Here is a 14,546-nt window from a genome sequence, read left to right as displayed (position 1 = left end):
TTCAGGATCTAGAAAAAGATTCTACCAATTAAAACAAAGGGAAAACAAGAAAAACAAGCAATTATTTCAGTATGTCAGCAGAAACATTCCTTGCATAAATAATATCACATAGAAAAGGCAAAATATTAAGGAAATAACTGCAGAAATTGCATTTATTTATTAATGCAATTAATACAATTTAATAGTTAAATTACATTTACAGGCTTATTCTAAAATATTTATCCTACCCTACAATTTTCTCGAATGGATTTCTGAGCTAATTCTGTTTGACAGAAGCCTGAAGGACTAAAGCAATGTCTATTGAGACTTTGGATGTGCTCTGCCTACCTGTGAGGCATATATTGAAATTTGTGTGGATAAAAAGGTCTCCCTTTTATCCATTTTTCAGAACTTGGACTAATACACACATGTAGCATTTTTGATTTATCTATCTGGTCACAGGAATGAATTTTTAATCATCTCATCTGGATCCATGATTTACATTTAGGTTACTAGAACTTCCATCTCTTATATAATATATTCCTGTTACAACGAGTAAATTCCCACTGCAGATTAATTATTCAGTATTTTGTAGTGAGGTTTGAAATCCCTGGCTGAGGTCTCTGCTCTGGGCTGTTGATGCTTCGAGCAACTCAGGTGCACCTGTAAACCTCTGCAGAACCTGCAGTACAGGTGCAGCTGAACATTCAATCTTGACAGCAAAATGTCAAGACTGAAAGTTATTTTTAAAATGTTCATCTCTTCTTATCTCTCCGGCATTAACCATAACCAAAAAAAAAAAGTAATTTCCAAAGCACACCGCTGTGACCGTGATTAGAATAATCTTTAAGTATTATTTACAAAGACAAAATGTGTGTCCTGGTTTAGGTCAAATTTGGGAGGAAACCTCTGAATGGGGTTTCTCTGGAGAGCAAACCCAAATGGCCCCACCCCCAGCCGGTCCGGGGAAAAAAGAATTTCCTCAGAGAAAAGTGGAAAAAACTATTTATTTAACAAACAAAATGCCCACGGGCATGAGGGATGGGAAAATTAAACAACAAAACCTCTCGCTGCTCCAAAGAGGGATGGCAAACTGAGGAGGTTCTCGCCAGATGTTAGTTTCAGTCTTTCTGGTGCTGGAAAATGCCGAGGTCCAGGCCCCGGTGGGCCACGGATTCCGGATCCCAGAGACTTCTCTGAGTTTTCAGTCCAGAGCAGACTTAAACAGTCCCAAGAAAAAGAGAGAAAAACAGTCCAGGAAGCTTCTTTGCCTCAGCTAGCTAAACTAACTAAAAAGAAAAAAAAACCTCTTCCGAGTATCCGACGAACACACCGTCCTGAGGAAGAAAAAAAGGAATGTGGAGGAGTGAACACTTTTCAAAAACAAACTGCACATGTCTTCTTTCCCTGCTCACCCTCAGAACCACTCTTTAAGGTACACAACACAACCTACAGCACACACAGAACAGACGACTGGGGATACAGAGGCATCATAGTCAACCCAGGACAACGTGAAAGAACTTGAGCAATGTATCCACACGAAAACTAAGCAAATATTCAGAAAAAGTGTTCATTCGAGTAGCAGCTGTGCCATGTGTGAAGGGTGCAGTTTTTCTGCCTCTCTCCCCCTTGCAGGCCTGGCTGCTGAGTGAAGCAGAGATGTGCACCCAGATCTCCACAGGGATGTCGCAGTTACATGACGCACATGTGGCCAGAATCCACAGGTGTTGAGGCTTCCTATGACTGGAAAAAAACTTCTCCTCAAGTGAAATGAAGTTCAAAGATCACAGAGAGCCCTACTAAGCACAGTCAGGTATTTGTCTGCAGGAAAGCTCAGCAGTGATTCCTCCCTGGGCACCTGTTACCTCCTCCTCGTCTGTGAAACAACCTCCAACAGGGCAAAGGCTCCTGGCAAACAGGGGAACAAATCAGCTGCTGCTCAGGGATAGGCATCTCAGCTTGCCCTCCTAACACCTCAGTGTACCCACACATCCAGGGATTCTACCTCCAGCTGCAACTTCCTAAGTCACGACTCCTGCTCAGGAGTGAGGTCACGACTTCCAGCCACAGGAGATGTGAGGAGAGCTCAGATTTGTCTGCCAGCCAGGGCAGGTTTGTGAGTGATGGACAGTGCCCTGCACCAAGGGATGCTGGTGGAAGTCCTGCCCTGTGCACAGAGCTGGGCCAGGTGTGGTGTTCAGGTGCCAAGAGTTTGGAAGAACTCAGAGTTGTAAGGCAGAGATCCCTCATTTCAGCTCTGCTCCAGGCTGTGACAGAGCTGCCAGGCTTGCTCTACATTCTACTCATCAAATGAGTTAAAGTTCTGTGTTCCCAGGGACATCCTGCAGCCTCATAGCTCTCACAAAGCTGCTGGAGTTTCCAGCATGTGTTCCCTGCAGCCTGGGGGATATTCTACTACATGCAAGAAACAACTTCCTTCTCCTTGGCTTTTTTAAGACAAAGGAGGCAATAATAAATATCACAGAAGCTCTATATGTCCCTGTATGTTAAAATCAGAGTCACAGGATGATTTGGGTTGGAAGGGACCTTAAAATCCCATCTTATTCTACCCCCTGCCACAACAGCGACACCTTCCACGATCCCAAGTTGCTCTAAGCCCCGTCCAACCGGGCCTTGGACACTTCCAGGGATCCGGGGGCAGCCACAGCTTCTCTGGGCACCCTGTGCCAGGGCCTCGCCACGCTCACAGGGAAGAATTTCTTTACATCTAACCTAAATTTCCCATCTTTCATTTACTGAAGATAAAGATATTTCACCCAAATATGTCAATCTATCTACACAGTTTGTCTTCTGGTCCCCAAAGCCTAACTCTAGTGGCTAAATATCTGAAAAATGGTTTTTATTTTGGTTTAAGCTGTTTAAATTACTTCAGATAAGGTTATTAGGAAGGTGATATAATTCTGCCTCTTGAACTATTTTTCAACATATTGAAAAGGTATAATATGGTCACATTTTGGGCCTGAAATCTAAAATGTGTGGGAGAAGGATTCTTCTATAAAAGAATATAAAGGCTATGAAAGTTTGCCAAAATTTCATCAAGCCATATGTCCCTGGAAAGTATCTCTTGGCAGGTGCCCTGTCCTGTCCACCAGGGAGGTTCCATCTGGATTGCAAGGTCCCTGCCAAACTGAACATGTGCAACCCACTGGGAAAAATCAGGCGCCCTTTGCTCTGGGAAGAACAAAATTGCTCAGAAGAAAAAAAGACTCCTCTGCAGCTCTTCCTTGTGTCTGCATGAAAATGTGGGTGTGGAGAAGGAAATGAAAAGGGTGAGACGTGGCTGTTTCTGGGAAGGGTGTGGGGTTTCTTTCTGATGCAGAGAAGTCAGGCAGGAAGGACCCGAGGGAGGGCACAGCCAGGCAGAAAATAAGGAGAAACAACTGGGAGAGAAGAATGGGACAAGAGAACCTCTAAAGGGGTTGGGAGACAAAATGAAAACAGTCAGATTTACAGAAAACGGTAGGTTTTCAAAACTCAGGTGTAAGAGGTAAAGGCAAAAGGTGAAATGAAGTTGTTACTTCAAAAGAGAGCAAGAACAATCCATTTCCCCCCAGGTAGCCCTGGACAGGAGGCATGCTGCAAAATGGAACAAAGTATTAATATTTAAATATTAATATATTTAACCTCCTGTAAAAGCAAAGCCCCACTCTTAGCTGAGGTGATGAACTGCTGGCACTGGAGGGACAGGACTGTCTGTTGTCAGATGAGGTGGAATTTCATCTGTACCTCACTTTAATCTCTGCTAACAGTGCTGCTCCATTTGGTTAAATGCCATTTTAACCATGCACAGCACACCCAGGGAAACAGCAGCAAATGGTCACCACTACGGCTGCCTTTCAAGTGCATTGTGATGTTTAAAACACATATAAAGAGGTAAAAATGCTGTCAGCCCTGAAAAATCAAGTATGACATGGTCAATAGCTGATAGTTTTGCACCTCAGACTTTTATCTGTAATTCAGGGATGTTTATAGCACTGAAGGGAATCATGGGCAGTTGTAAATCCTTTAGATTGGTCAAAGCACTCTAAATCTAATTATTCAGCTTCTTAAATAGGTTTAGGCCATATATGGAATGAAAAAACATGAAAAAGAATAATTATCATAGATTACAACTAAACTTAATTAGAATATATGATGATACAAGTAGCTGTTGCTTCAAACATTCTTTTACTGTGACTTTTGGATGCAACATGAAGATACTTCATCAGATAAACAGCAAAGAAATGAAAGACAAATCACTGTTTTCTTCATTAGAATAATTGATTCAATTCAGACCTAAAGGCCAAACTGAAGACCCCATTCTTAATATCTATCTACTACAAACCGCAAATATGAGCAGTAATCTTGTACAGACTGAATTAGATGTAGATGTTCATTGAAACATTCTGCCTGTTGATTACCAAAATCGTGTTAGACACACATTATGTTTCTCATCCTAAGAGTGAATCTGAAATACTGAATTTCAAAAGTAAAAAAGTAAATTGGGAAACAAAACAATATAATTTTTCCCCTCTACAAATATTTTATAAACTTTTATCTGAAGAAATTTTTGTAGCTTTGTAATTTATATTTATGTTTGGTGTTGGCCAATGAATGTTTACTAAATGATATCAGCACTGATATCTTTAAACCCTGAAAATTTATTCCTCAAATACTGCAACAAAGTTTCGAAAAGTAAAGGAAGGAGTTCAATTCACAAATATAACTGTGTATATATTTTAATATAGAATAACAGAAGTAATTACCTTTCGGTATCTCCATTGACTGTATCCCCTGCTCTCTGTAGAAAAAAAATAAAGAGCATTAAGCACGACTAAAGACCAGACATCCTTGGTGCTTTGAGCACAGTGAAACAAGTGACAGAGGTAAACCACAGTCATTCTGCAACTCTAAACCAAGGGAAATTGAACACTTATTTAAATTTCCAGCTAAGAGTTATTTTAAAATGAAGATCATGCTTAAAACAACTTGCATCTGTACTTATAAACTAACTTCAGATGCTGTGTAATTATGATCAAAGCTCTTCAAAATGAGGGAGCTGAAATTTGTTTGAATGTTTGCAAAAGTGATAATATTTGAAGGGGAGTTTAAATGCAAAGAACAAATATTGCAATATAGAATACAGAATTTCAGAAGGACAAACTTTCTTTGACGTCATTCTTAGCTTTAAATGACTTGATTTACCACACTGGTTATTCCTCCGAGGTTTGGAAATGAGCCTGTCTTTGTGGAGTATATAGCAGCTGCTTCGGGGTTAAAAATGAAATCTTCAGACAATTTAAGTTACTTTAAAGTAAGTTTTATGATGGAGGATTTTTTCCCACAGCTAATAATTGAAATTTACAAAAAATGAAATTATACCACCCCCCTCCAAAATAGGTTGTAAAATTAATATGTATTTGTTTATAAATGCAGAAATCTGCACTTACAAAATCTTTGACTTTACTGATAATCTTAGTAAGTACAATGTTTGCTTTTTAATGCCACTACTTGAGGCCTGCAGCATATGTTTGATCACAAATACTGAACCACGGATGACTTCAGAGCACAGAAACAGAAGGGACAGGAAGTTTTCTGGGGCTGTTGCACCACAGGGTTCTGCGCAGGCACATTTTGGGCAAACACATTTTGCCACCTCCTCCTTCAAGAAGTCTCCCTTGCCCCTGGGGAACCCAGTACAGAACCAGTTATCAGCTTTTAGTGAGCTTCAGCTAAAATATTCCAGCAAATGTGAGGAGCAAAGGTGATCCCACTCAAATAAGAGGCCTTATCTGATGAAAAATAATGAAATGGTGCCCTCACACTAAAAGCAGGGAGTTCTCTGACATTCCTTGTCGAAATCAGGCAAAGGCAGGAGCTCCCCACTGAGTGATTGAGTAGAAAAAAACGTAACAGGCTTTCCTGAGAGCCATAAATGCCTCAATTCTCCTCAGAGTATGCTGAAATGTAGCCTAGAGAACTTAAAAAAATTGAAATACCCTGTAGAAATACTCACATTTCTCAAAGCAGACTGGAAGGGTTAACAGCACACAGTTAAGCAAAATATCTGCTTGAGAGATGTTGCTCTGGTGCTGAAAATGCACTGCTAAATACAAATGAACCAGTCTGAGCATCCCTGGAAATATTGGGGACAGCCCAGGAAATATTGTGCGGCCAAGCGAGCAAAAGAACTTCAACAGCGGCACTACCCATGCTACTGTTATAAAAATAGAATTTATTCCTAACAGAAGGCTCAAAGCTTTCCTTCTCTTATCCCTCTGCCTTCTAAGGTTTTTAATTTTAGCAACTAAAAGTGGGACTCCTAATTCAGTCAGAGCTTCCCATTCTATTTCTTAATTTCCTTTTCCAAAAATGCTCCCGAAGTAAAAGCAAAGTGTTTCCCAATCAGGGTTTATTCCCTCTCTCCCAAATGGGACCCAGCCCACTCTCTCTTCCCTGACAAAGCTGAAATAAACCTCCTTCACCCTGATCTGGCTGCTCTTTCCAGCATCTGAATTACAAATTTTCACTGCTATAAGAACTCAGTTATTTATTTCCTTCTAAGAAAATGCACAAAAACCACCTCTGTCACACATGATCATCTTCAGTTGTGGCTTCCAGATTTCTTTTGATCAGATGTATTTCATAAACAATTATTAGTGTGATGTGAACTTGCATATATTAGGCTGAAAAAAGACTTTACTAGAGAGAAAATTGATTCTGAAAATAAACCACATTTTTCTAGAGGTCAGTCTTTCAACACCACTAATTTTTCTGCATTACCAAGCATTAATTTCCAAAGATATTGAATAATGTAATCACATTAACTGAAGCATAGTCTGTAGCAGGGAAATTCAAAAAGACTCTATAACAGTGTGAAAAAGGAAAATATGATTTAACCATTGAACAACTCATAGATTATTGAAACTGATTACTAGTTGCTGTAATTCAGAAAAGAGCAAAGAAAAATATATAAATACAGAGGGAGAGAAAATTGTTGATATTGTTACTTGAAACACAAAAAACATAATTATCTTTTGAAGTTTTTTATCAATAATTATTATATTAGAAGAAAAACCTCAGATCCTGACCAACTCATCACTAATATAGAGATTATTACCAGTATTTAGGTGTGGACACTTGGGATTACTAGAGACCTTCGTCACATATTTATCATCTTTTATTTGACTGATTTTCTCCCCAAAGAAGGTCTCTTGGTAGAACAAAGCTTGAAATGCTAACCTTTATAAAGGATTTCTGATATGATACATGGAAACTCCCACACTGGCATTTTGATAAACATCTACCTATAGCTAAAATTAATTTCCTTGTGTAATTGTAATTACATGCAGATTCAATGCTGACAATGACTTATATGTGGAAGGCTCCTACCTGCATTTTCAGCAACCTTATATATAAATCTTTTTTGAGCAGTTACTTCTTACCAGTTTGTGACATTTGAAAAAAAAATTGCCTTTCCCTAGTTCCCAAACTAAAACTTCATCTTATTACAAGGCCACTTTCATGAGTAGCAGACGTGGGAGGCTCAGGAGGCACAAGTGTTGCCATGCTGTCAGAGACTATAAAGCACAAATTCTGTGAAATTCAGGTCACTGGCACCTATCTGCCTTCTTTAGTCAGCTCCACTTTTCTGGAGCTCTAGGGATTCCCACGGATCTGCTTGTGCCTTGCACTAGTGGAGATGAAAGGACAAAAAGGCCTCTGTGGTCCCACAAGCAGATCTGAGGCTCCTCTCTCCAAAGAAATCCTGTAGAAAGTCCCATTTACCTAAAACTTCTACAAATTACTTACAACAAAAAAAAGTTCCTTTGAATTAGAATTTCTTCTCCTAAGTAAAGAAATCAGACAAACCACAGAGAACAGAAGAACCGTGAGCTGCAGAGATTGTGTGAAAATATTCAACACTCATTATTTACTTGTGTCCTAAAGCAAGAGATAGGAATAGTTGGTAATGAGATTAGAATGGTTTCATAATGTGTGTTACTAATCTCAGTGGCCAAATTCAAGATATTTATTCCATCTACATATACAATTTAGTCAGATGCAAAGATTCAAAGCTTCTTTATCATACTGTTCTTCCACTCTTCTATACTCAGATACTGAATTATTATTAATAAAAGTAAAAAAAGAAAAAATTAATTATTCTTCTGCTTCTTTAACGCCTATATTTATTATCCTGAAGATTTCTCTACATCATGTTTGTTCAGAAACAGTGGCCTTGTTACAAGGGGCTTTACTTATCTCTCTACCTCAAAGAGCAGATGAATCTGCTTTCAAAATTATCGTGCTGAGCTAAAAATAAAAGCAGCCTTTCAGGTTTTCACTCCACTCACCCTTGAGAGATAACAGACAGGAAATCACCCAATGTGATGTACATTAATGTACAGTTTGAGGTACTCAAATTTGTGCTGAAGAAAAACAAGAGGACAGGTGAAAAGACGAACTGAAGGCAGAGGGAAGGGATCCACTCGAATTTGTAATTATGGGGTGATGAGCATTGTCAGCACACAGTGGGGAACAGGGAACAGCAAAGGGATGAGGTCAGGAAAAACAGGCAGTTACCTCCCCTTCCTTTTCCTCACTTTCCCCATTCCCATGGGAACAGGTTACCTATGGCCCTGCCTTGCCCAGGGCTGACCTTTCTGCCATGAAATGCTCCTGTCCTCCAAAACTCCTTCCTTGTTCTCCTGCTGGGGAAGGACAGGGAGCAAGGCTGAGCCACGGAGTAGAGAAAAAATCAAGAGTCTCCAAAATGTTTCACTGGATTCTTCCACATTGATCCTTTCAGCAGCAGGACATGATATTTGTGTGATAAGGGAGAGATTTGTATTTGGTGCATCTTCTGGAGGATAAATATTGCAATTGTTACAGCAATAATATCAGTTATAACTAATATTATTACAAATGGCTGTAAATTTGGCTTTAGACTGCATATATATCTAAAATGTTTTTTTGGTAGCCGGGCAAAACAATAAAAACAAGGCATAAATTAATGTGCTAAAATAATACAATGCAGTACAACTTAGTTGTGTTGTGGTTCTCTGGAGTCAGAGGATTGCAGAATGTTTTACAAATGGCAATTTACCCATGAAGTCACAGCAGGTTAATGAATGCTTCATTTGCTGACTTGCATTGGTAATTTGTAGTGGTTTGTTTGAAGACTGCAGAATATAATCATTTAAATATGCTCTAATAGAGCAAATTACTTCTGAAAACACCGCATATGTTTGGATAAAGGCAGCTTCATATTTGCTTTGTGTAAAGTGTCCTGATATAACTACAAATACAAGGAATTCTAGGCCAACCAGGCAGCCCTGAACTTTTGGAAGCAGCAGGAATGAGAAGCCTGTCTTCGGGTGGAATTTGCAAACACATCCATCCTAACCAGGCTGTTCCAAACAAAATCCCAGTTAGTCGTTTTTTTTTTTTTTTTTTTTTTTTTTTTTTTTTTTTTTTTTTTTTTTTTTTTTCTGGATCCAGGTCAGTTATGAAGTTCTTGATTACTGAAAGAATATCAAACCTAAATGTTAAGATAGTAAGATAGGGTTAAGAATTTCTGTGGCCATAAAGCTGGGGAATAGAACCTCAGCTCTACTGCAACCGGGATGTGCTTTCATTGTTCCAAGCAAATCAAGTATAACTTTGCCTGGGTAATTGGGGGGGGGGGGGGGGGGGGGAAGGTAGGATTGGGACGATTGTACTTATAACTATGTATTTTAGAAATAAAGCTATCCTCTACTAGGTCGGGTGAAACTGTACCTAATCATCATAAGATAGATGATATAATTGTAACGATTGTTGGTAGCTGAACGTGATTATTATCTCAACTAGAATTGTGAGAATCACAAGGGAAGATATTTACCAAAATTCATGCTTGGGTGTATACAATAGAACAATGGAGGTTTAATGATTAACATAGAGTTGTGTAATGGAGGGGTATAATATTGGGGCCTTCTTGGCCCTCGTTGGAGTTGGATTTGGGTCTGTACCCTGAATCCCAGAGCTCTCAAAAAAAGCACCGCACGTGATCATTCATGATTATGTTTTCCTCGCTAACATAAAGACTGATGAAATTATTGTTAAAAAGAACCTTTCTTAACATCTTATTTCCCTTTATGTTCCCTTATACTGTAAAAACCTTTTTATAACACCTTTTCCCCCTTTGAGTTGTTTATAGATTAATGAAGAGTGTAGTTTAGAGAGTCAGGTCTGAACAGAACTCTAAAGAAATACATTATTGGACTTTGCTACTCAAGGATCCATCTTCAAGTATGAGGGAGACACTTGTCAGCTCAAGCCTTCATGTGTACAGTCTCAATGAAAAATAATATTTTTTACAATCAGTACAACTGGGCAGACTCATTTTGAAGCTACAGAAGCCAGAAATACTTATATTAGCTTCTCTGAGCAGCCATAACCTGTGGGAATACACAAGACTGAGAGTAAGACAGATTAATTAGCATAACTAGTCTGGTGACTAGGATGCCGTGGCAAGGACAAACAGAACTTTGAGCTTATGAGAAGATGGGATTAAATCTGCTTAAAAGAAAGATTCAATCAACCCCCTACGATAAAGATGGTGTAAAATGCATAAGTTGCTTGTATGATCTTTTAACCTAATTATTGTAGTAGAAATATTAACCTTACTGAAATGGTATATAAGACTTGGAAAACCTGAGTAAAATGAAATTCTGATCATGAATCAGTCTTCCCGTCTCTCCATCAATCACTGATAATTGGTGCTCCGTGTGACTGGAGAAGAACCGGCTATCTGACGGCAATCGGCGACGCCCCTGGAATTGATCGTAACAGTAAAAGAACTGTGTTTGGGCCTGCAATCCCTGTACGCTACAACATGAGAAATAAGCCAAGAAAACTAAAAATATAAAACAAAGAATATCCACTGAAAAGACATCTATGAAACCATGCTACGCCTCCTAAGCAAGCATGGATCTCTCATCCCTAAGAGGGACCTTAAGTCACTTCTATGATAAGTGTCATGCATATTTCCTGATACCACCGCTATTTTTACTCTCTGCTACTGGGACAAGGTCGGTGTAAAACTCTATGACCTGGCTACGCTGCCTGGCCATGAGCCAGAGCTTCGCCTGCTCCCTGCTTGGAGGGCGGTCATGGATGTAATTTAAAAAGAGGGGGAAAGCAAAGTAACCTGTGAGGCAACCGCAGAGACGGTCCCTGCAGCCGTGTTAAACCCTGATTGGCCCAGCTCCCACACTCCCTCTCCCGTCCGCACCCCCTCCCTGACGAAAGCCAGGGACAGAGCACAGACGCCACCCGTAGCCTTGCCGCTATCCCACCAGCAACCACAATGCCGCCAAATGTTAATTGATAATGCGGACAGTGACTCTAGTAGCGACGGAGAGTCTTTCGACCCCGGCCCCGAAAAAGATCCGGACCTATTCCCTCTAAATATGCATAACAATTAGTACAGATTAAAAAAGAAAGCCCTTAAAAACAAAGACTTTGAAACTGTGGCAAAAATCTTTGTAGCCCCTGTGCAACTCGGCCCGGGGAGGGGGGGGGGGGGGGAATCCATGATGGGAGCCCTTAGGCCACTCAAAATTAAAAAACACCGTACAGCGACAGAATACTGTTTGAAATCCCCTTACTTCAGTAATTTACTAAGAGCAACCTTCATTACCCACCTGATGACTCCTCATGACGTTAGATTCTTGGCAAACCTTTTGCTCACCCCAACGCAATATGCAATATTCATAGCACAATGAAAAAAAAGACTAAAAAACTTAATTTTAACATATACAAGGCATGCAACCCAAGCCCTGGCTGCCTTAACTATTGACCAATTAGCTAGCGAAGGAGTACATACCAATCCGAATAGCCAAGCGGCCTACCGAAAAAAGTCCTGGAAAAAATCACCAAAGCAGCTAGATATGCATTTCTCAAAGTGCCTAATGCACAAACCCCGCAACAATCCTTCATAAATATTAAGCAAGCTCCACAAAAACCCTATATGCAGTTTGTGAACCAGACTGAAACAAACTCTAAAAAGACAAATTGATAATGATCAAGCCAAAAAATTGTACTACTAAAACTTTCTGTTAAAAATACTAATGAAAATTGCAAACACCTTTTGAAACTCTACCCGCAGAACCAGAGCCTACATTGCTACAATAATTAAGGCTTGCAATCGCCTGGGGACATTGCAGCACACAACAGCAGTTACTTACCAAGCCGTAAGGCAAAATATAGCAAATGCCTTTGTCGCTTTAAAATATTGCCCAAAAGCATCAATTTGTTTTGGCTGCGGGGAACCCGAGCATATTAAAAAGACTGCCAAAAGGCGCAAAAAGCAAAAACACCGAATGTGTGCCCTCGCTGTCAGAAGAGTCCTCACTTTGCTAATTCTTGTCGCTCTAAATTTCACAAAATGGGCAGCCTTTGCAGGGAAACTCATCTCGCAGCGCGGGATGGCGACGCGTGAAGACACAAGTTCCACAGCCTTCCCAGGCACAGCTGCCAGAACCAACCTTCAACTTCCAATCAGCTCTGTCCCCTCCACCCGGACCATCGCAGAACTACAGGCAGCCACTCTAAGAATCGCCGAGTTGGACATATCAACCAGTAACACAGTAGCGTTAACCAACAGCTCTGTATTTATCTCCCCACAAGGATTTGTGGTCCTTACCACAGAGTTACCATGCTTTGCTCTTAAGTAGATCTTCTACCTCAGTAACAAGTCTATTTGTTTTGCCAGGAATCATTGACTCTAATACAGTTGAAAAAATAAAAATTATAGCTTGGACTCCACAGCCCCCCTACATAATCCCCGCAGGCAGCAAAATTGCTCAGCTTATACTTTTCCCGGCAGCCCCCTTGTTCTCACCCCTAATAGCTACACAGAGGAAAGGCGAGTTTAGTTCCACAAGAATACCACAGATTTTCTGGACACAACGTATCACTTCTCAGCATCCCACATGCCAATGCAAAGTGTCTCTAAAAGGCAAGAAGTTAATTTTAACCAAACTTATTAATACCAGCGCAAACATTAGTCATATCTCTCGAAATCAATGGCCTAATGATTGGCCATTAATGCTGGTCCCCCAAATCCTTTCAGAAGTAAGTAAAAACAAACAAAACTATCAGAACCAACACCTAGTGCAAATTACAGAACCTAAAAAAGAGTAGCTACTGTCAGACCCTTTGTGGTCTCTGTGCCGCTGGTCTTATAGAAAAAGATGTTTTATCTCAGTAAGAAATTTTATGCAGTCAAATTTTGCCTGAAAGTCATTGGTGCGCGCGACACCCCCAAACTGACTTTAAAAACCTCTGATCCAGTTTGGGTAAATCAATGGCCCGTGTCATTAAAAAAACTGCGTGTATTACAAAAACTTGTACAAAAACAACTAAAAAAGAGACATATAATCCCATCTAATAGTCCTTAAGATTCACCTGTGTTCGTAATTAAAAAAGCGGTCTGAAAAGTAAAGGCTGTTGCATAACTTGAAAAAAATAAATGAAACAATTAAGGGAATGAGGCCCCTACAACCGGAGCTCCCTTCTCCTTCTATAATCCCGAAAAATTAGCATCTAATAATAATTAATTTTAACAATTGCTTTTTTAATATTCTGCTGCATCCAAAAGATGCACCCAAATTTAACTTTTCTGTGCCAAACATTAATATGCAGGCACCACTTAATCGATATCTTAATTAATACTGCCTCAAAAATTATGAAACAGCTCGACCATATGCCAATAGTATGTAGCAAAAATTTTGAGTCCATTACGAAAAAAAATGCCTGATGTTCTGTTGTATCATTATATAAATAATATCCTCATCTCTGCAAAAACTGTAGTTCGTATAAAAGAAGCAATGCGAGCTGTCTGCCAAGCTGTTACATCAGCGGGCCTGACCATTACTTCTGAAAAGGTTCAAAAAACATCTCCCTAAAAATATTTGAACTAACAAATAAGCATGCATTCTATTTTGGCACAACCCTTACAAATTTCAACTAAAATCAAAACTTTACATGATACACAAAAACTGCTAAGACCAATAAATTGGGTTCGTCCCCCTACTTGAAATTTCAGATGCAAATTTAAAACCGTTGTTTACCCTCCTAAAAAAAAAAAAAGCCCGGACCTTTTATCACCTAGCATTTAAACAAAAAAGCACAAATTGCGCTTCAAAAAGTAGCTAATACTATCTCTCAAGACAATCAGCCTCTTGGGCCCCTAAATTACCATTATAGTTAATCGTTCTAAACCCCAACAAGCAACCTCATGCTTTAATATTTCAGTAAAACTCAAAAAAGTAAACTCTTTACTAATCACCAAATAAGTCTTTTTGCTAATAACATACCCAAACTATTTCCATACAAAATGAACTTATAGCCATATGATTATCAAAGCTCGTCAAAAGCTAACCTCCTTGGTTGAAAAAATTTTGATTATATTCTTTTGACCTCTCACTATATTTTATTTAAATAGTTACTACCAATGTCTAAAAAATTACAAATTGCTTTAACAATTACCCAAGACAGATATCTATCCATCCACCTAACAA

General features: G+C 39.4%; 1 protein-coding gene and 1 long non-coding RNA gene across 2 annotated transcripts in view; both read right to left on the bottom strand.

Moving 5' to 3' along the window:
- LOC136373455 (connector enhancer of kinase suppressor of ras 2-like) overlaps window positions 1–14,546 on the bottom strand; it is a 329,371-nt gene that overhangs the window by 38,583 nt on the left and 276,242 nt on the right.
- LOC136373469 (uncharacterized) lies at window positions 135–4,790 on the bottom strand. The gene is made up of 3 exons (XR_010745646.1): window positions 4,746–4,790; window positions 1,491–1,887; window positions 135–858 (listed from the first exon to the last, which is right to left on the bottom strand). It is a non-coding gene; the product is annotated as an uncharacterized lncRNA (long non-coding RNA).

Source organism: Sylvia atricapilla, chromosome W (assembly GCF_009819655.1).
Source record: "Sylvia atricapilla isolate bSylAtr1 chromosome W, bSylAtr1.pri, whole genome shotgun sequence".
Lineage (NCBI taxonomy): Eukaryota > Metazoa > Chordata > Aves > Passeriformes > Sylviidae > Sylvia > Sylvia atricapilla.
This window is presented reverse-complemented; position numbering and strand designations above follow the sequence as displayed.